We start from the raw sequence: 21,664 nt of genomic DNA, 5'->3' as shown, positions 1-21,664 counted from the left end.
TTGGAAGCTGAGCAAATACCCATGGTGCCTGTCAACACTCTGTGGTACTTTCTGTGCTGAACTCTTTCAAGCTTGTAGGCAGAAGCTGGCACTTACACTCATGCAATAAGTCACCGAATGAGAAAATAGGTTAAGACTAACTACATTTAGCAACAGAAATAAATTAGTTAAAGGCCTAGGGATCTTTAATTGCCTCATTAAGCTTGTAAGATGTTTCAAACTGCAGCTATATAGGCACTAATGATAAAGTTGTGCATGTGTATGTAGTTGTTGAAATAAAGGGAAGGCTACAATTTTGTTGTTTTTACAACTTCTGTTTTTTTATCTGAAATTCATGTCACTCATGGGTAGGGCTGTGTAATAATATCAATTTTGCGATATATATCGATATTTTCTTTCCTAGAAAAAAAAAATCGATATTCATCCGCAAGTATCGTAACATCCAACTGTCACCTTGCTCACTCACTGCTTGCTTTACCAGGAGAGTGACTAGGTCATCAGGCTTAGAGTGATTCCTTCAAATGTTAAGTGTCAAGGTTAAAACGGTATTTACTTTACAAATGCATGTAAGCTACAGTTTGTACTATTTCAATTAAAAGAAACATGTTTTCTCACCACTTCTTTAATTCATTTTGTCCAGCTGTCGACTTAGTCTGTGTCCATGTCCAACCAGAGCCAGGTATTGTGTAGTTGGTGCTTTTAATCAGTTTTCAGTTAAATTAATTCAATCCAACTCTATAACAGTCACAAAATGTCACCAAAATCACTCGGTCCCTCTAAAATCTTTCAGAAAATGGCAAAAATGTATTAAATTGTATTGTTTGCTGAATATCGCAATATATATTGTATCGTGAGCAGAATATTGTGTATCGTATCGTGAGATTATTGTATCACTACAGCCCTACTCATGGGTCACCTCTGGCAGGCTATAAGAAGTTACTGAACTGATTAACATTGTAACAATGTCTTCATACTAAATAAATGTTTAGTTTAGAAAACAGGTAGTAATTTTGTGCGCACAATGCTCATTTAAAAAAGTTATTTGGGCTTTTATTTAGCATATTTTTAGTAAATGGATAGTATTGTCCACTACTTTTGTGAAACCAAGACTTATGCGAGTTCATTTCAAACACCGAAGCCCTTCGTTTAAATCAGTAAGTATGTTTATATGTGCTAATACTTACCGATTTAAATATAGCAATACAACAAAGAGTTAATATGAAGATTATAAATATAAGCGCTTAAAAATGGACAAAGTAAATACCCCAGAGGATTATATGTGCTGCTAAAGCTGAAACTTCATACTGACAAAACTGATTGTGATTACCCTACAATCTAAAATTTTTTTCTTACGCCACCTTTAAACAATGTGCCCACATTTATTGCTGAGATCTGATGTCTCAGATATACAGAATAAATAAAAACCTAATGCGGCCATTAAGTTCAGTTGAGGTCCATCCAGCTAATAAATACATTTAAAAAGATACACAACTAACTGTGGTGTTTTTATTTTATAAACTTTCACTAGAAATATTGAACAATATCCAATAAAATATAAATAACATGAGAGTCACTTCCCACTTGCTTTTGTGTCTGAGAGCAGCTCTGAACTTGTTAGCAGCACAGACACTGCGGCATGAGCTCTACAAAAAAAAAAGAAAAAGAAGAGGGCTATGCCCCAGCTGTCTTTCACATGAAGACAAGACTTGCATCTTCAGAACCTTGTTAGTTCTGTAAAAAGGCCACAGACTGCTAAGGAATATTAAGCAGCTGAATCTGTTGAAAATAAAAAGGATTTTGGAAGAGAGTGGGAAGCATCTAAAAGGCTTTGATGGTATATAATCGCTCAATCTTCAGCAGATATGATGGAATGAAAAAATAAAGGCAGCTGAACAAAGCAGCTCTGGGGACAGAGGAGAGGTAAGGGGTTATTCTTCTCCCCTCTGTTCTGCATATGCATATATCATTATCTGTCAATCAGAGAGGTTTCCTCCTGAAATGTCATAAATTCTGACTGAAAAGCGATCCAGCCGGCCAGAAATAGAAACAACTAGTGAGAAGTAGAGCATCTCTGTGTTTAGGGGCTGTTTTTTGTTCCCCCCACTCGGACACACTACGTTTCTCATTAGTAGCTATTTACAATGTAAAAATATTGGGGAAAAAAGAAAGAAAAAAAACAAACTGAAAATTATTAAGAGTCCAAAACTATATCGCATCCCATAACTCCTCAGAGCATTCTTAAAGGAAGCAGTCTGAGATTAAACTGCGGTTTAACATTGAAATGTAAAGATGCAAAAGTGTTTAAATCTTTCTGATTTGTGTACTTCCCTCCCTAACCTGGAAACAGAAATGAGGAAGCAGGTCGACTAAATCAGGCAGGTAATTCTCCCTGGATGTTATATTGCCACTGAAAAGCTTTGAATCCCAATGAGTAAATATGTTGCCGACTAGTGGGGATGTCAATGGGTCGGCAAATAAATTAATATTTAGTTTTTGTACACAACAGCAAAAGATGAGTCCTCATTGTTTTATAACTCAACCCATTGGGCTGCCCAAGCTCCACAACTATGTGCACTCACAATTGTAAAAGAAGGCTTTGGAAAACAAAGCTAAATATGATTAAATGCTATCCTAGTAACTAAGTTTACACTCTCACCAACTCTGTTTTGTTACTGCCTCCTTCAGCAACTCAGAGAGATAATAGAAGTGGGTCGCAGATCACAAGACAACGAGAAGGCATTGAAGGCAAGGTCTTGGGAGAGCATCAACCTATAAAGGTAAAAAACAAAATTAAACATGTTGATCGATATTCATGCATTTCAAGTAGTTCCTGAGAGACACTTTAATGCTGAATTAAAAATGTCCAGAAAGCTAAACAAATCTGGATAAGTGATCACCATGTAGATCACATTCAAATATGGCCACAGTAACTGGATCAAAAATAACTAGAGGTGTGCCGATTGATTGGCCACCGATCATAATCGCCCAATTTCCGTGAAAAAGTATGATCGGTGATCGCCGATCACGGTCTCTTGTTGCTGATCACACAAACCGATCACCTGCTTCTCATTTCGCAGCGTGCCTGTGCAGCTGGTCTCCTCTTTCCTTCACACTGTGCAAACGTGCAGCAACAAATCCTAAGCGATGTGGAACTATAACGCATTGATTGGGAAAAGTTTGGTAAAGTTTGCTGTTGCGGCGGAAAATTGAAGCACGTCAAAATGCATCAACACGACAAATCTAATATGGCATAAAAACAATGCCATACTTGAGGAGTTTGGCTACATCGAGGCTCACTGCAGTAAAAAAGACATTTGGAGGATCCGACAACAGGTAAAGCAGCGCATAGCTACAAACACTCACCCGGATTAGCATGACGGTCAGAAAGCTAAACAAATAACCCACAAAATTATTTAAGTCTTCAAGCTGCGATGTAAAACGCTGGTTCTGCTCTCGCTGTTGAACCGCTGCTACGTGCTACAGGTAGTAACATTTCACAGACGGAGCGCCGCTTCTGCTCCACCTGGTAGTGACTCTCACACCGAACCTCCGTTTATAGCTGCAGCATCTAACCTAAAAAAATACATTTTACATACGTATTAAAACTTTCGCTGTCCTAACATGAGACAGATAATCTCAGAAAAAATAATCGATCTCCTCTGCCTCCTCCCTTTTCTGCACAATTACTCTGCTCAGTCAGAAACAGCCAATCAGAACTAGCAGTAATCAGCTAGCCGCAGTGCTATCAGAAGTTTTCATTCAGTAACTCTGGATTGTTTATTGCAATGGAACCTGTATTTGCCTTTGAATGTTAAGTTTTATACTTRAATTTTTTGGCAATGTTGAGAGGTTTTATTTTGACTCTGTATTATTTAGCCTCTTCAGAGCCTTCATATGTTATCAGTCTGTTAAAGATAGTGTTACCGATAGCAGTACAATTTGCGCAATGCCTGTTTTTTTCTTGTAAAAAGTTAATAAAAACAACATTTTATTTTTGTTTTTTCCCCACATAATGTAACAGGTAGTGCTTTTGATTAAAAAAATAATTATGTGATCGGTATCGGTGATTGGTCCTCATGGGTGATCGGAATCGGTATCAGCAGGAAAAAACTTGATCGGCACATCTCTAAAAATAACCAATAATTAATGTGGGGAGTATGCACAGCTGTCTTAGCGGAGCCTACAAGTCAGGGCCTGAAAAGCCTTTTATTAAAAAGGAATGGAGGAAATAAGCAAGTTTTGATATATCATTTTGTTGTTTTTTAGTTTCTACGTGCATATCTTGCATAAACAAGCTGACTAATTAACGGCCCTCTTTGGGACCGCTAAATTTACCCTTATTTTGCATGTCCTACTCCAATCGCACTTCAGCTCGACAACCCTGCCCCACTTCTACAATGCTGTTTTCCAAAAGGGTCACTTCAAATCTAGTCTTTAGGGAAGAAAAGAGAAAAACACCCACAATTTTTGAGAAAGTTAAGGTTAGAAAAAGAAGAAGGCCACAGTGAGATTTCATGTAAAGCACTTTGACACACCCAGCTAAAGAATTCAGGAGAAATGTCAAGAGTCTGTAGGCCATTCGGTAACAAGGCTGAATATGTGAGGCCAAGGAGAAGAGAGCTGTTGAGAGGAAGAGCCCTGAAGTAATTTTTGTCTCTTTCAAAACTGACCTTGTCTCTACTTTATTCTGCAACTTTTCCTGGCCTCTCCAAGCAAATTATATCTCCCATCAGGGCAGCACCGTACTGCCAATCTGTGGCCGTCTCCCCTGAATGTAATTGCCGTTTGTCTTTCTGCAGCTTGCAAGCCATCTCCATTTCCTTCACTTCACATGAGATGCATTATTTCTGCAGCAATGAAATGCTTTGGCAATGAAAACATCGTACTATTGATCACAGATCTGAATTTCTCGCCTGAAGTATGTTGCCTTCCCGCTTTGTAGATTTGTAAAAATAAAAAATAAAAAAAAAGCTGCTGCCAGTTTGACGGACTTCAGAAGTCTATCAATTTGTAGATGAGTTTGTAACCCAGAGTGTCCATGTGGCTTGGCTTTCACACCTCTGTCACTGTCCAAATGTCCACTGGAACCATTTCAGAAGGAGGGTATCTGAGGAAATCAGTGTGTGTGTGTGTGAGTATCAATGCCAGGATTAGTTGAATTTTATCTGATCACTGCAGAACATGGCTATGATTACATTTAGATTAGAGCTAAACTGGTAACAGTCTTAATGGCAAGTAGATTACAACTAGTATAGATCTAGAAAGCATGAACATACAAGTTCTTTTATAAAATCATTTTGTTGTCTGATGCATAAAGACATGCAAACCCAATCTCAATGACGACATCCAGTTGGCTGCATCACAATAATAGACTATCCAACAATGACGGAGCAGCTGTTATGGATATGTAAAGGAATGTATTCCTAGCGACTGTGTCTGTTTGGTGGACGCACCATTACAACCCACTCAACATTACACTTTTAACTACATTGCACAGCTAAGTGGAAAACTAGAACTCAGTTAAATACTGTTCTTTGTTTTACAGTACTGCAAATTATAATTACATGTAATATACATTTATATGAAGCTGCTGCAGAAAATGTTATGGTTTTCGCTTCTCATAGGTGAGCTCTTGTTGCTTTTCACGTAGGAACTTAGCAAACCAAGACCTTTTTGATTGCTTGAAGACAGAATTGCAACTTTGAATGCCTCCCACTCAAAACATGAAAAATATCAAGGTCTAGACAACAAACAAACTCAGTAATACCTTGGTAGACATTTTAATAGGGCAACAGTGTTTCTAGGTTTGACCCACTTATTCCAATTCATTATTCCAACACAAAACATTAATGTTAATTAATAAAGATAAATATATTTAGATACAAGTCTGTCCTGCTACAATAGTCGATGCAGGACTTTCAAAGCTGAGGTGAAAGGTGGATTATACAGAGAAAGAGATAAAGATGTGAGAAAAGCCACATCTTGTTGGTTGCTCAGCAATAACTGGGTACAAGTTAGCTGTATATCTTCATTTATAAACTTAAGCTCCATTATTTTTCTAGATTCAGCTCTAAATACTGCAGCAGCCTTTAAGAAGCCAAAACTAAAACAAGTCCAAGATGAGGTTATGCAGTTCTCAAATGAATGCCACAGTAACCACAATGATAACCTCTGACTTTTTTTTAACACTTAAGATAACATACATCACATGTGTGAAGACCACAAACTCAAAAGCTCTCAAATCAAAAGTTGAGAATTGCTTAGTTGCGTTAAAAAGCTGAAAAAAATAAATTTCAAGTTGTCACCAGAAAGCATTAATTTACAGTTTCCTTGTGCCATTGTTCTGCAGTCCACATAATCAGCATGTTCTGCAAGATAAAATCTAGAGTAGTCAAAAAGAAAGGCTGTTGCAGAAAGACAATTTACAGCTCAAGCAAAAAGGCCAGTAGGTTTTAATATCCTTGCTTTCATACAGCAGCAGTGTTGACTGCTAAGCTATACAAGTGCACTGTCTTACTGTGAATGCTTTTCTAATTTTCTGGTAATAACAGAATGAGTGAGATAATGAATGAGAAGACATTAGCTGACCAGTAAGCCAAGGCTGAAATCCTCTTTGGCCTGCCAGCTCATTAGCAGAGAGGTTGCTGAAATTACAAAAAAAGATGTGCTTCTCATTTGTTTGTAGAATAAGAATATAAAGACGGAGAGGTTTGCTCAGGGCAACACGGTTTATACCCTAGAACTGCTTGGTAAGAACTAGCACCGGTAAGTTGATTCAGTGAGATGGATCGAAAGTCATGATGCTAGGGGGTCAAAGGAAGGAGCAGTATGCATCTTTGAAGGGTGAAATCCAAGAAGAAGAAAACATTGTATTATATATTTGTTGGGGAGTTTCTTCTTGGAGCAAGATAGTTTTCAAGTTTGCAACTAGAGAAGGCCAAATTTTTTTCCTACCCAACTTGTCATTTATGTGAGGTTTGCTTTAACACGCAAAGAGCAAGACTAGTGAAACTTCCTGGATCGAAGATCATAATGACAAATCACTGAAACAAAAAATATCGAGGTATTTAAAGATATTAATAAATTCCGTTATTGTGTTTTCAGGCACCATTAAATGCTGTTGATTTACTAAAGCAAATGGAAGACTTGTGACTTATTGAAAGGAAGAGTGGATATTTTGGTCACTTATTTGTTTCTGAAATGTTTATTTACCCTTTAATGGATAATGAGGAAGAAGTGAGAATATTGTCATTTTTTTAAATCACGTTTCATACTATCTCTGCCTAATTGTTGTGCCAACAGATCCTGTTCAAAGAAAACACAAACTATATGTTTTCTATTCTTAAATATTTAAGAAAACTATAGCTAAAAACAAAAAACAATACAACCCGACTAATAACTGAGTGCACAATGTTTACTAAAATAAGAACAGCAATGCCCGTCAGGTTCAAACATGATTTAAATTATCCTTAGTTTAATTCCTTACGAGACTCAAAATGCCTTCAAAGTGTTTTGACCCTTAATAGTGGCGCAGGTGTAATTTGGTATTATAATGAAGGCAGAATAACCTGCTTTGTCAGCAACAATAAACAATTACGGTGCGACAATTAGTTGCCGACAGAAGAAGGAGATTAAAGATAAATCCGCAGATGGTAGTTTTTTAATTTGGTTGCTGTTGTTTTTGTGGTAGTCGTTTATTTACCAAGTGAATATTCCCGTGGCACAAAGAAAGATGCGCAATTAACTATCTGTAGACTATTTAAGAAAAAAAGAAAAGCTGATGAAGCAAGTGAATTAGTTGCAGATAATACCACTGGGACATCTTCCCAGCTTAGATGTGAAACTGAAAATAAATAAATAAATCTTTTGAGCCTACTATGTCCAGCAAATCCAATAAGACTTAACAGGACTCTTGAGCCAAGGTCGCACCTCATGCCCTAAAATAAGGAAAACTTCATTTGCAAGCCTAATCAAGTGTGAATGTCATAGGGGCACTGCAATCGAGGGTCGTAGAAGGATCATTTTGTTCAGGGAAGAGGGATGAGACGTCTTGAGACTGCCAGTTTTGCAATATTGAACGGTGCTGGGCTGTAATGACGGCTATTAAAACAATTATCTAAGAAAGCCTTCGTTCACACTGGGTGGTAATAGCGGATGGCGGTTATGAGTGTGAATGTGAAATAGTAGCCGAGGGAACGCTACACAACTTTATTGCACCAAGCAATTCAATTATCAAATTGGCTGAAAATGAACTTATATATAAACACTAAAGTTCTTGTAAGGTTAAATATTTACTTCAGCTTTTTTGTTCTTGCCTTAAAAATAGCAACACAAGACACTTGGGTTTCTCTTTGAGAAGCTCTGCTTAAGACTTCTTCCCAGCTTCGACATAAAGTATTCAGCTGTCATTAATGTTTGAAGATGTTTACTTCACTGTTTCTCGTGCAGGCTGACAAACACCAATAGTTACATACAGTGAAATTTGATCGTTACCAATCAAGTATAAAATAGCACGCTCAAACTGACTGCGACCTCAGAAACGAACAGAATTCCTTTCCAGACCCCTTAGTGGCGTCTTTTAAAGAAAATCTTGCAGCTTGACTGGGGCATCCGAATTGAAAATTACCACATTACACCACCAGTCCAAGAACAAGTCCTGGATATAACAAAGAAAATAGGTGGGAGTCTCCCACTTATTAAAACTGCATGGCTGATTGTGTTTCAGCGGGCAACAAATTACATAATCTAACCGATGCAAGAAGCTTCTTCATCTGAGGACGTATCCTGTTGTTGTGGAGAAGATGTTAATCTATTTCAGAAAGGTCACGTTATTCCCACATGCCTCAAGCAAAGAAAACATCTATGAAATTGAGTAAAGAAAATTAGGTCAACAACTGTCTAAAGTATTATTAAAAACTGTATGGGGAGCTATGACGTTGATGAAAGAAATGTGGTTGGGAGAGAGGATGATTGTGATCGGCATTCATTTAAAAACATTTTGAGAAATCTGAATAAAAACAACAACTCACAGCTATGTTCAGTGGTAAGAATAAAGGCATTTCCACATGCACAGTGCAAAGGTAACTCATGGGATTTGAGCTGTGTAGCCCGAAGCAAACCACTGATTAGTGAAGATAATCAGGGGAAAAGGCTTTAGTCTGTTAGCAAGCACAAAGTTTGGACTGTCTAGCAATGGTAGAAGGTTTGATAAGTCCAGATTCATCACCCTTCTCAAGAATGATGTGCACATCAGGGTTAGAACTGGGATAGATGAGGTCATGCACCTTCATGCCTAGGGCCTCCTGTAAAAGACTGTGGGGGCAGCGCTATGATCAGAAGTTGCTGAGTTTGTCATGTCAAAGTTCAGCAAGATTATGTGCCCGAATAAGGAGGTTATTCCATCAACGGAGGTTTTTTTTCTTACCTGATAGCACGGCTATATTCCAAGATGACAATGCCAAGGCTCAACTGTTTTGCAGAAGTAGAGTGTGAAACATGTACACATAGGAGTATCTTTCACAAAACATTTCTGTCATAACCCTGTAAAGACGAATCACTTCTGGGCTCCCTTCGCCTAGCTGTAAGTCACAAGTGATTATGGTGTTGTCCTGCACAGCTGTTAGTTTTCAAAGGACAAACCGGTAGACTGGGACAGCAGGAGCAGTTACGATCTTGACGTCAACATTATGGATATATCAGGCTTTTGGGTGGTAGCACAAACCATTTATTATCACTACATAATTTTGTCTTGTGAAGTCAGCTCATGCAGGCCTTTGACGACCTTGCTTGGATGTATGTAACAAAGGCAGCCTGGCATCAAACCACCTTTGCCGTCTTGATTCGTTCATTCTGTCATTATTCATGGAAACGTCAGACATGTATCTTAATCTTGCCTTGATTGTCTTGTGAAATATTGAGTGACCACCAAAGAGTCCAGAAAGAGTCCAGTGGAGTCCACTCCACTGTGAACCTTTGAAATGTGCCAGAGAGGAAACTGCACAGTAACCATCTCTACAAGACCTTCGCGAAAAATCTATGCAAGTAGCTAATGGTAAAAAATGCTGCAACATCTCCATAGTTGCCAATAATACCACAGCAAATGTGTGGTTTAAAGCAAAAGATGGTCCAACGGAAAAACAGAGTGTGTGTATATTTGGCCTGTTAGTTGGACTCTCCCCACCCACATTGAATTTATGGATTTAGTGTCCGAGATTTGATGAAAAAAAAGAACCAGGAGAGAGTGGTTTAACCAATGTTAATACGAATATTCAGTAATGACATCAAAATCACATTTTTCTGGTATTTTATAGCACTAATGTGTGTAACTATTGTAGTTTAATTGGACTTAGCGCCAATTTAAACTTGACAGTACTTCAGGCGTTTAAACTGCTTTGAATTCCAGTTTTAATTGTTCATATTTATTTCAAATGCCACGACGGGTCATAATGTTTTCACTCTTTTTTTGACACCTATAAAATATGTTTTATGCAATCACATTGGTGAAAGAAACTGATAATTTGCAAACTAAATAATGCAATTTGCTTGTGAATTCAGTATAAAAGCTGTGCCAGTCAGAGCACAGCAGAAAACACAAGAGTAATTTACATATTTTTTTATAGCACTGCAGGAACATGCTCCATTTTACACTTTTATAGAAAAGTCCACATCCAAAGAGCCTAAATAGATGTCTCTCTGTGTGGACCTGAAGCAAATATGGAGACAGAATTTACTTAATTCTTTAGAGCCCTCACACCCTCGCACCGTCATTGTTCTCTTCCCAAAGGCTGTTGCTAAACAACACCACTAACAACAAATTAGGGAAATACAAGAGAATAGTATATTCTCAAAATCCTTGATGAGAAAAAGACAGATTTCTTAAATATAGTCAGTTTTAATAGGGATATTTTGGTCTAATGTAATACCGGCGTCTGGATGTTAAGCAGTCATTTTGTAGTTAACAGCACTGTCAGGCTAATCTCTCCCTTAAGGTCATTTATGTCTTCCACATATATGCTACCCATGCTCCCAACCCTGTTTTACTGAGGTGTTAACAGTCGAGTAAGCAAAACCCAGAGTAATAACGGAAGCCATTTTGAAAATAAGGCCAAGATGAAAGACACAAAAATCTCAATGTAAAATTAAAAACCACAAGAAAAACAACTTAAAAGTTAAACTTGAGCAGAGTTTTTGACATTAGTCTTGTTGCAAACTGATAATTTAAAAAAATAGAAGAAAGTCTGCCCTTAAAAAAAAACAAAAACAAAACCAAGCATTTAAGTATTCCTATCATCAGTAAAAATGCTCTTAACACAAACTTAATATGAAGTAACAGAGGTTGACAGATTCTTTTCAGGTTACATTCTGAAAGAGAATAATGCTACATAACATTACTGAATCAGATATGTGGTTAGTCCAGGATTCATGTTGGTTTAGGACAAAAGACAAAGTCAAAAGTGCTCCAAACATAATCATGAGCCAGCCAAGCAGAACAACTCCCTGTAGAGTTTTTCAAATTCTTCAAAATCCAGTTGGGAGCTCCCAGCTCCTAATCTTTAGCTACATATGTAATCCAAAATGTGTGCTAAGATGTATTTTTCACAAATACTTGTTTCTCTGAAAACCCAAGAGCAAATTGGATAATGATTCAGCACCGTTACTCGTGTCTGCATGCCTGAGAGCAACTGAGGCCACTTCCTTTGTTGTAAATGGTGGTTGGTATTTAATAGTGGAGAGGGGTTTAGTGGAGAGAGCCTGGGGGAGGGATGTGGCTCCAAAGTATGCAAACATAAGCCGTTTGTGTGCTTGCTTTTGAAGCAGGCTGTGTTAGCTGTACTGTGGGGGTCAGAGGACAAGAGCAACATTAGTATCCCACAGAAATTAGCTCTAACCGCTTCAAACAACTCCAAAAAAGCATTGAACTAAAACACAGACTAAAAGATGAGAAATATGCTGCAATGAAGAAGATTTGCCCAAATACATAAAAACCTTTTTCTTCCAGATAAATAGCACAACATTAATTAATTTGCTTTTTAATTTGTGTGAACATTATTTCTACAATGGGAGGAGTTTGTAGATATTTCTTCCTATCTTTGTCTTCCCACTGCTCTCAATTTCAAGTTGGCCAAGCCAGAAGGATGCTGCCGCTGCTTCAACCTCCGGATTGTTTTGAACTGCATCATAACTTGATGTAATTGCACTGAAGGTGATTAAGTTAAATGTGAATCTAACTGTATTGGATAAAATTTTAATTGGAATACATTGGATGAGCCATCTATGTTCAACTCTGCAGCATGCTTATGATGCTTCAAATTGAATTACTGTTAGAAAAATCAAGTCTATTGAATTTAAGAAAAATGAGCAAGTCTTATATTTATCTCAGAATTAGATTTTTAAATCAAAAGTTTAACAAAGACAAAAAAACAAGAAATAAGGAACTCCATCTACTAAACTATACCAACTGTAGGGTTGCCGAAGTGCTGGTGCCGATTGCCGTTCATTAGCTGAGATTAAGGAGTTAAGAATTTAATTTTAAGATAATCCAACTCATGTATTCCCTAAGGATTAACTGAGAAATAAAATTAAAGCATTTAGCAATACTGTAATAACTGTACTCTGATGGTTCTTCAAAGAAAGTTTTATTTTATTTTTTATGTCTTTGTATAAACTGATCAAATAGTCAACAGTCAAATATAAAGCTGTAATGACTAACTGAATTGATATTACTGAAAAAGGGAGGATTCATAGTTTCAAAACCTCTTGGTGTTTCTTTGTGAACCGGTACTTGGCTAACCCGAGCCTCCAGGGAAGGAGTCATCGCAAGGGGGCTGATCAGCCAATCAGAGGAAGACTTGTGGGTAATGATTTTAAACTGCATTGTTTTATTTTGTTTTTATATCCTTGTAATTGTTCAGAAGTTTGAAAGTGCTCTATAAAATTATTAGGAGTAATAGTGGTAGTAGTACTAGTATTATCACAATATAGGCGTTTAAAATCAATCAACATTGATGATTGTCCATACTGATAATTATCGATTCATATTTTTGTTTCAATCTTTGAAATACTGAAACTGGTGGCATGCCTTTTATCCACAGTTTCCCGTCAAGTCATTGTTTTTGTTGTTGTTTGTTTTTGTTTTTTTAAGCAGTTGTGAGGCACAGTGGTGAGACCTGAAACGTCTGCTGCACAATTTACTCAACACGTTGTTGCTAGGTAACCAAAGAGTGAGTGACTTAGTTGTTGATGCCACCAACCTTGCTTAGCAAGTTGAGAAAAGTTGAGCAGCTAAGCCCTTTCCTCTGCCTACACCTCCCAGAATGCCGTGTAGTTCTGAATTCGAGTTCAGTGACTATTCTATATATTGAATATTCTATCAGATCTATTGATATTGACCACGTGTCTACAGCAATACATATTGTTATTGACTTATTGTGCAGTCCTATTATCTAGTACTCTAGACATAATACAATTTATTGACTGAGGCTTTCACTGTACTATTTTTAAGTTAATCCTACCATTGAATAAGGGACAACATTCAACAAAACATTTTAATAAGCCATTTATAAAGTTGCTACTAATTGAAGACTTATTTTAGTTTTCAGGACTTCTGTATGTGCAAATAGAATAGTCTTATAGTGTTCTTTATGCATCTGGTGGGCATCTTCATGCATACAATAACGAGAAAGCTTTTAGATTGTTCATAATATGGCTATTCTGCGACAGCAAGAACCCTTTGAAAAGACCACAACAAAAGGTGGTTGAGCAGATAAGCAGCAAAGGTCAAATCTGAGTTCTATAGCCATGAGAGCACTTGAAAAGCACTTAATTGAAAAAACTGCTAAATCACTAGCTGCTGTTAATGATTTAGAGATACATCTAAAAAAACGAACCAGAATTCAAAAAATTTAAAGTAAACAAGTTTGTGTTTTGGTCTGAGAACTTTAAGCCTCGAGCTATAAGCATGTGCAGACTGGAGTAAAGCTTGCAGTGACTCAGTCTGGCAAAGGGGGAAAAAACTGCTTCAGCAACTTCAAAATGGTCCCCAAATTTGGGATATGACTATACTTGCTGAGATGCACACAAAAGGGAACACATTTTCTTTTAAAGGCAACTGAGCTATACAAACTGAACACCTAACAAAGACAGATGTACTCACAGAGAGAGAGAGGGAAAATAAAGTGCAGAGGAATAAAGCAGCAATCCGATTGCCTCTTGGCTTCACATTTTATCCCACTAATGGCACATAAGAGCAGAAAAATGAGAGGAATTCAGTACAAAACATTGTTACCACCCTGGCAGTTTTCTCCACCAAGCTCCTCAATGTTTCAAGAGAGAGCTTCAGCTACAAGGACACTTGACTGTCCATGCAGAGTGCTACAGTGTGTTGATTAAAGGCACTCAGAAGTGCCTGAAAAACCTTTAGGAATGACATGCGTCAACAGCAAATCAAAGTACAACAAGATTGAAACAAAAAGAGCAGGAAGATTTAATATTTATCGGAAAGGATGCAAATAAAAAAAAAGTTGATTTAGAACCAACTTTAAAATGAGGTTTAGAAATAGTGAAAATGTGAAAGGTATTCAATTAGACATGGGTCTTTTCTGCGAGTCAATGAATCTAAAACTTTGGGGTTTTTTTTTTGATTTTTCAAACAGCTGTACGACAAAACATACAAAAGGGAAGGTTGATGAAAAAGAGAAGGCAAAAATTAAGCTTTTCGTATTTGTCTCTGATGCCCAGGTCCAGGAGGAAGGTAACATAGAGCTTCATGGGGTTTTAAATCAAACACAAATAAAAAGAAAAATCACACACTTTTTCACAAAACAGCAGATTGCCGTTCTATATCTAAGGATTAGATTACTTTTTCCAGGTACTTGTATGGATTTCAAAGCTTCAAACAATTAATCATCTTCTCCTCGCAACCATAATAAGATCTGGTCCAAGCAGTTCACCTACACACACTCGGTTTGTGGTGCGACATACTGCGTTCTGCCTTCTATAAGGATTTCTCATTAACTCACTGACTAATTAGCAAGATGCCAGCTTCTGTCAGTGTTACTGCAATCTGCCACTGCTCAGAAATAGCACAAATACACACTGCGGGTTGAGGTTTTGTTTTTTTGTCAAACAAATCTCAGGACGCCTTTACAACACATGGAAACTCTGTTTCTAATAACTGTAACTTAACAACAATTTTTTGTTATTTACTGCATTGTCTGCTTTCACGGACGGTTCCACTTGGGGTTTGTAAACCGTTACCGTCAGCGTAATAAATGCAGAACCAATAGATTTTTGGAATTTAAATAGAGTAAAAACATATTTAAAGGACTCCTAATTATCATCTAAGTTTAAATAGTCATATATTTGGTTTGCAGCTCAGGGTGACATTTTTTTTAATCCATTAGATCACAACATTGTAACCAGGAAGTTAAAGTGAACTAAATATTGCATCTAAGCAGACCATTGTGATTGCAATATTAATCCAATATTGCAAAAATGCTTTAAAGTCCAAAAACTGGTTTCATAAAGTAAATAAATCCAGCAAAAACAGTGACAGTAAGTTGATTTCTTTCAAGCTAAATATAGTTTAAAACATTTATTTACACTGACGATTTAAAATGTATTTTACATCGATTCTAGGCAATTTTGTAGTTTGTGACATTTTATCGACGGTTTTTGAAATTTCTAATATGCCTCAATTTGGAAAGTTGCTGAAATGAAAAAATAACCACAACCAGTAATCCTTTTGAAAAATTAAATATCAAAGCTTCCATCAAAAATAATCGACATTAAATTATATTTTAAAGACTAACAGACTTAGTTGTCTTGGGTTGTGTTTGGAGTCCAAATGTGTAAATATGACATTTCTGCACTGCAAAATAAAAGATTATCTTAACCCAAAAATCTTGTTACTTTAAGAAAACCTAACAGCTGCAAAGTGAACACCCAGCTCTTGCCGTTTTGCTGGCTCGATGAGAGTGTAAAAAGAGCTGACCAACTTTGACGCAAGCAAGTCATTACGGCTAGATAAATGTGTGCGAGTGTCCTTGAAATAACAAAGCTAGCGGTGTGCTACCAATAAGCAGTGGTGAGTGGCTCCCGGCAGTGGTCTGCAGTGGGATAAATGAACCCGACACAGTGTCAAGTTTGATCTGCTGTGGCTGCACCTCCAAACTCACAGGGCTTTAAGGATCCACTGATAATAGCTTGATTCCTGATCATGATGCTGCGAGGCCCGTCCGAGGTCCAGCAGCATCCGAGTCGGTGCAGGACAAGCAGCACTTTGAGCACGCATTAGCCAGCCAATGCCTCAACTATGCGCGTGATGGTCGCACATAAAAAAAAATTAAAAAAAAATAAAAAATAAAATATTAAACAAGGAGGAAAATCTGAAAATTAAGCGGATATTTTCGGCTTCTTTCTCCACTTCCCTCGTGATTACTGCTGGGTAATTGTGCTGATTAAACTATTAAACTAATGAATTTTGCCCTCATTTCTTTTCAAGGTTTTCTTAAAATTCTAACATGTTTATTTCAAAATGGTGGTCTTTTGCATTTTAGAGACACTAATTTGTGATTGCATGAAATATGCAAAGCACTTGTTGAGAATCTGATGATAAAAAAAACCTTTACCATTTATATCTTTTGATATTTCTAAGAATTTTGTGGCCATTAATAATGTGATACTGGCTGCTGCTATAAAATGTGACTTTTACATCTCATAATAAAACTTTCTCTTATTAAAACATACTGAACTGCTTTTCAAACCGTATTTTATTCCCAAATTTAGTTGAATTAATGACGCATGGTGTGCTACTCAGCAACACTTCTCCCATCGGAGCCCTCTAAAAACTGAAAGGCCAATTTAACAGTAGAGCTAGCTCTCTCTGCTAAACCAATGTACTGAAAAACTCTGGGTTGCATCAATTTGAAAGCAAACTGGGCTTTCACCGGAGTCAAACTATGAAATGATGATATAAGACTGTAAAGGATGAGAAACCTTTACTGATCTGACAAAACAGATCTGTTTATATTGTCTGCAATCGTTGCCAAATTTATTATTTGCTCTTCCAGTTTTTATTTACCTTCTTTTTCTTAAATTTCACCAAATAAACTTTCATTTAACACAAGCACGTTTTATTTTCCTTCACTTTGAAAATTTTAAACGCAGTTTTCCTTTTGACTAAACAATCTGAGACAGACTGTGTGCCAAGTCTTGAATAATAAAAGTCATCAGCAGTCAAAAAAGAACACCATAAAGAAAATTACGTTAAAAAATTATTATTTGCCCAAAATATCAGCTTTAAAATCTGTATCTGTAGTGGCTAGTGCACATTTCCAGCAGTCAGTGGATAAGAGATGTCAATCCATTTTGGGGCAACATAACAAAAAAGCAGGACAAACAACTATAAATGCACACAAAAGTGAAACTTATGGACACCAATAAATCTAATGTGCATATTTTTGGGCTGTAGGTAAAGACAGGAGTGTCTGGAAAGAATGTACTCGCATGGTAAGACTAAAACAAAAGTTTATCCAGTAGATACTCTCAAAGATCCAAACTGAACTGCAAGTGAACCTGGACCCACCCTGCAGCCTGTTTTCACGGCACCGTCAGCAGAGGTTCAACCGGCAGCCATGCGGGAGAGACCTGAGCCCAGCACAGCATGCGGCTGCACCACCAGTCATTAATAATTACTACTTTCAAAGCAAACCTTTTATGAAAAAGGCAAAAAAAATTCAAAACAAGCTTTGCTCATACGCAACTATTTTGGATCACAAGGCAAACAAATTAATAGCATAATTATCTGAAAGTATTTTTGAAACTGAGGGGGAAATAAAATAAACAACATTGGCCTAAGACCTCGGCAGATGTCTTAATGCTTAAAAAAAAAAAAAAAAAAAAAAAAAAAAACCTCCAGCAGATCGAGTTGTGTTTTAGGAGTCTGATTTTAAGTTTGTATTTGAAGGGATATTGTTTTACAAAAGGGATTGTTACGCTCATTTGAAACAGATGTCAAACTTTTATTACTACAAAAAAATATTATAACTGGCAGATCTTTTTTTTTCTCAAAAATATTGAAACTGTTCACTTTAAAAATATTTTTGGAGGTGTTCACTTTGAAAAAATTATATTTAAAATAATAGACCTAAATAGTTATATTTTTATTATAAGCATCAGTTTCTATTAACTTCTAGCTATTTAAATGTGTCTTACCTTAAAGACAACTTGATTGCTTAAGATATAAAAAAAGGTATGAAATATTTGTTGTTTAAGTCATAAGTTTTCATAAAAGTAAGGTATTCATTACCTTTGAAAAATTGGAGCAGTTTATGGTCACAAACAATTGTACCAGTCCATTGTAATTTCTTCTGCTGGTAAATTTTAAGCAACTTGAATAAAAGTCAGTAGTTTTCCAGACTTTTGACCCTATCTACAAATTACAGACCTTTGAACGTGAGGTTGGAGAAAGCAAATGAAAAAGTCATGATAGCCGTCTTCAAAGCTCACTATCAAAACAATATCATTAAGTTTTCAGAGAAATAAAATCTCTTCGGTAAAGTTTGATTTGAAACCTGGTGTAAAACATGTACGGACGAGAAATGAACACTAAAAGATCCAAGTAAAAATCAGCGCCTGTATTTGTAATGTCCTAATAGTTGCAGAGATTTAAACCACAATACGGGAAAATCAAAGTAGAGCTACTATAGCGCGTTGTGGGTGGGGGGATATTTCAGGAGGTGAACGGCGAAGGACAGGAGACTGAGATACTGAAGAGTAACATCAACCAAAGTAGCTATATTCTGTTTAAATTGCTTTTAGGCGTAATAAACTCAACACCGAGCTGTTAGTACACAGAAACCTTAATGTAGATCGCGGACCGTTAGCTAAACCAGGAGTAAAAGTTAAGCGGCCACCTCATCACCGCCTGTCCAACACAACAACACTGGGAAACCGATATCACTGTGCGGAGCTGCCAGGCGACCCAGCCAGCTAGCTAGAGCTGAGGCAGCCAGGCTACTTTAATCTAAGCAGATCTATCGTTAGCATACAAGCTAACGGGGATATTTCATTCCGGAGACAGAGTCGCCAGAGAGCTGTGAAGTTCCTGCATCCCCACTCAGGTTCTCCCAAAGCCACGCTGAGTGATTTAGGGCTCTGAGTTTGAGGTAAAACTGCTCAACGCAGCGTAACTAAAAAGGTGTGAGAAACGACAAAACGGAGGAAAAGCAGGAGACAAGTTAAATGATGATTTTGGTGATGTTAAACTGCATGCACGAGAGTGTCTAGAGGAGAAGAGGAGAGAGGGAGCCAACAGGACATAACGACATCAATCCTACCTGCGGGATTAACTGTGCTGGTACAGACCTGGAGTTTCTTCACAGATGCCCCTGGGGGCTGGTTCAGTTAGTCGGTCAATTTAAAGCAGTCCCGCTAAGCCTCGGGGTGAATCACGGTGAACCAAACACACACAGCCTGACCACTCTTCTTCGCAGCCACAACAGCGACTGAAAACAGTTGAAGGGCTGCTTCTCACTGGGAAGAATGTTCAGTACCGCGATATGGGACGAGAACTTGGGAGAATTCTATCGACCAATTAAAATCGACGGCTGGCAATATGGCAAACCATCATATCACACAATAGTTCCGCGGTCTCTTCAACGCAAATGTGTCAATTTTGGCTCCCATTAGAAGATTTTAGACACGCAGAACGACATGTTTTATACCATCAGTCAAACTGTAAAGCAGTGTCACAAGGGCTTCAAGGGGAAATATCTTGTTTCCCTCCTTAATGGGGAAGGAGCCCCCGCTAGCTAGATCTGGTGACAGCATATTTTTCTTGTAACTCAATGAATCTTAGGTTTTTGATATTACAAACTTACATCAATTTCAGCTATTTTTATTTCACTTAAGACTTTATTCATTAAAACAATTGGGAAGGTCAGCCATCTGTCAACAGAGAGATGCAAAAAAGAAAAAAAAAACACTGTTTTCTAGACAGGCTATTTGACTGGTACATAAAACCAGAGTAGAAAGAGAAACTCTACAGATGAAGATGGAGAAAATCCAAATTTGGACCCAGGATTCCCTACTGTTGGTCAACCATTGCTCTGCTGTGCTGCCTCACCAGAAAAAAAAAGTTTATTACAAAGTGGTTAATATTTATTAAGAATTTGACAAAAATGAAGTCATTACACAAAACAGGTGAAATTAAGAGTTTAAAGCAGTTGTCAGTTTATGAAAAAACAATTAAAGACAGATGACATTGCTGGTAAAGGCCAGTAATTAAATTACATTTTTCAAAAATTTTATTTTATTATAGATAGGAACAAGTATCTTATGAAATATTACAACATTCTGAAATCAGCAGAAAAACATGTAACATGTTGAATTATTTTTGAAAGTAAAAGAAAATGAAATATTTCAGATCAATTTAAACTATTGAAATTAAAACCAATATAAGAAACTTGCAAAGCACATCCCATATCTTGTCAACAATGGCAAAACAAAAAAATGTAATTTGTATCTTAACCTGTCAGACAGAAAATGTATCTTCAGACGTCTCTTTGTCCAGTTTAGTCAATAATTCCGTCAATAATTTTGCGTGATGAAAAATATCCTCACATCAGCTGTTATGTGTTGCTAATATTTGTCTAAATGAAATATCAAAAACTAATAAATTTCCTAACCAATCTCATAAAGCAACACACATTAAAAAACTCCCTCCAACTGGAAAATATATGTGCATGTGGGAAGTGGAAACAGTCGTCGGACTGCAAAAACAAAATCTAATTCAATGAAACAACACATCAGACAATTGTAGCCCTCAGGCAGAGGTTGTTATAGACCAGGGAACACACCTGAATCAAGTGGCTGAATTACCTCCTCAGCAAGTATAAAGTTCTCCAGAGTGCTGCTAATCACCTCATTATCTGACTCAGGTGTGTTGGAGCAGAGACACATCTAAAAGTTACAGGACACCGGCCCTCGAGGACTGGAGGTGAAGACCCCTGCTAGGGACCCATAATGTTGAAAGTTGTAACTGCCGCTTACAAAGGGACTCGTAACAATATCCATAATGAAACTGTTTTCAAGATTGTTATCCTGCTGGCAGCCATTTAAAGTGTCCTTTGCATTTCAAAACTGCCACTGTTGTAAAAGTAGCAGCATAAAAACAGCAGATTATTTCTGACTTCTCACCCTTTCCTTGCGGGGCCAGACGTATGGCATCGATTCTATCTGGAAGCAAAACAAATCCTTCACTTTGCCGATTTATTTTTCCCCGTTTGTGTTTCCTCGCGGTTCTATTTAGTCTTTTTCTAAATTAAACTCTAGACTCTCGTGGACATTTTTTGTTATCAGCTGAGTTGTTCTTTGTTCTACATCAAAGCAATGAAAATAGAAGCACAACATAGCATGGTTATATCAGAGCAATGCAGTATTTTACACTGCAGTGAAGGAAAACCAGTGAAATGTTCAGGAGTGTTACTTTCACTTACTTATGTTTGATTGTCCAAATCAATGCATACCAGTGGAAATCATTATGCAAAAACACTTTAATTTGAACTATGTGTGTAAATCTACATTTCTGATTACAAATTGTTAAAATTTAGCAGCTAAATTACAGCAGAATAACATATAGTCAAAATCATTTATATTTTGACTA

General features: G+C 37.1%; 1 protein-coding gene across 6 annotated transcripts in view; it reads right to left on the bottom strand.

Annotated features, from left to right (window-relative positions):
• glceb (glucuronic acid epimerase b) overlaps nucleotides 1-19,543 on the bottom strand; it is a 57,599-nt gene extending 38,056 nt beyond the window's left edge. For 3 of the 6 annotated variants that reach the window (XM_008404653.2, XM_008404652.2, XM_008404657.2), the window contains exon 1: nucleotides 19,338-19,543. The gene's annotated coding sequence lies outside the window, so the exon portion shown is untranslated. Of the gene's footprint in view, nucleotides 1-2,656; nucleotides 2,770-19,337 lie in introns of all 6 variants that reach the window. The other 3 variants (XM_008404654.2, XM_008404655.2, XM_008404656.2) reach the window with 3 other exon arrangements.
• Between the last annotated feature and the right edge of the window lie 2,121 nt (nucleotides 19,544-21,664).

Source organism: Poecilia reticulata, linkage group LG3, assembly GCF_000633615.1.
Source record: "Poecilia reticulata strain Guanapo linkage group LG3, Guppy_female_1.0+MT, whole genome shotgun sequence".
Lineage (NCBI taxonomy): Eukaryota > Metazoa > Chordata > Actinopteri > Cyprinodontiformes > Poeciliidae > Poecilia > Poecilia reticulata.
Note: the sequence above shows the minus strand (reverse complement) of the source record. Positions and strands in the feature narration are given on the sequence as shown.